Source organism: Phoenix dactylifera, unplaced genomic scaffold (assembly GCF_009389715.1).
Source record: "Phoenix dactylifera cultivar Barhee BC4 unplaced genomic scaffold, palm_55x_up_171113_PBpolish2nd_filt_p 001225F, whole genome shotgun sequence".
NCBI lineage: Eukaryota > Viridiplantae > Streptophyta > Magnoliopsida > Arecales > Arecaceae > Phoenix > Phoenix dactylifera.
Genome location: NW_024068560.1, coordinates 96,006 through 97,519, shown reverse-complemented (window position 1 = coordinate 97,519; position 1,514 = coordinate 96,006). Strand labels below are relative to the sequence as shown.

At 36.9% G+C, this 1,514-nt stretch overlaps 1 non-coding gene across 1 annotated transcript; it reads left to right on the top strand.

Annotated features, from left to right (window-relative positions):
- The first annotated feature begins 753 nt into the window (after window positions 1-753).
- LOC120108209 lies at window positions 754-841 on the top strand. The gene has a single exon (XR_005509672.1). It is a non-coding gene; the product is annotated as a small nucleolar RNA snoR114 (small nucleolar RNA).
- The last annotated feature ends 673 nt before the right edge of the window (window positions 842-1,514 follow it).

Here is a 1,514-nt window from a genome sequence, read left to right as displayed (position 1 = left end):
TCTACTCTGAGTAGCATGCTGTTCTACAACACCAACTGCAAGCTGCTGGTGTCATTGCTACCATCTCTGGTACCATCGCTGCTCAATGTAACTTAAGTTTAGTTTTTATATTAAAAACTCAAAATTGATACTTTGCTTATCTTTTTTCTAAGAGCAATGCTACGGCAACTCATGAAAGTGATACAACTGTCTTCCACCACTAATGTTGCATCATTGTGTGCCACAATTCATAACTTAAATACAAAGGAAAAAATGAGAACACAACAAAACAGCTGAGTGTTTTTTTCGTTGTAGTTTAAGTTTCTAAAGCACTTTTATTTTTCCAATACCAAAAACAGAAACCTCTCTGCATCAGTCATCGTTGTTTTAAATTTTTAAAACAAAAAAGAAAGAAAGGGCGAGGACAAAGTAAGAGAAGACCAAAGAGAAGGGGTGCCGGAACTTGGCGGTGAGGGTTTGGATGATGGGCGTAGTAGACACTACGACTGTCATGCCACAAACTCACTATTGAGTCGGTCATATGATAATGGCTATAAATTTTCTAAAGCAAAGCTCATGAGAATATGTAATATCTATAAGTTTGTCGTAATCTTAATATCACGGTACAATATGAACTGCATTCTATGCTAAAAAATGTTGGAGAATGATCTGTTAGATATTTAATAAATTTTTGCGTGACAATAGCTCTTTGAGTAATCCGAAGCTCTAGAGTTCGAGCTTCTCTAACCCCCAAAAAAATTGGTTATTATAAATGAGCGATGAGGACAACAACGCACTTTGTGATGCTGGGCGCATCACGACGGTCAGATTATCAACTGACATTACCAGCGTTTCTGAGCTCTTTCAGTTTTTCCTTTTGTTTTAATTAATCACAATATATTTTCTCTTATTTTTACCTTTTATTCCACAGACAAAATAGCATATATCATGGAAATGGTAGTAAAATAGTAAATAGCATGCTGAAAAACTTAATTAGTAAAATTTGAATTTACTAGGGAATGGCTGTATATTTTCGACAGTAAAGCTCTAGGGAATATAACAGGATCTATAAGTTTGTTATAACCTTAATATCACCGCATAATATGAACTACGTCTCATGAAAATGATTGTTGGGGATTGATCCATTAGATATTTAATACTTTCTCACATGGCAATTCACAACACGTGGTTGTGGCGCAGCTGGTTAGCGCATAATAGCTCGGTGAGGAGTAGGGGTGACAAAATATGATCCGATTCGCCAATTCGATCCGTGTTCGACCCGCCAACCGATCCGTATTCGATTCGTCATAAATAGATTTGGATTTGGCCTAAACAGTTTCTGGTCGTAAATAGGTTAATTCGTTTAACCTATTTATTAATTGAATCGGATATATATTTTACATGTATGATCCGTTTAATATATGGGTCGGACGTCGCCTCAAGCCGAAGGAAGTCCCACCTCACCCACAGTCCGCATGGAGAACTTAAAAGTTAAAACCAATCCCATCGCACAGTTCGCACTGTCAGCAAACTTA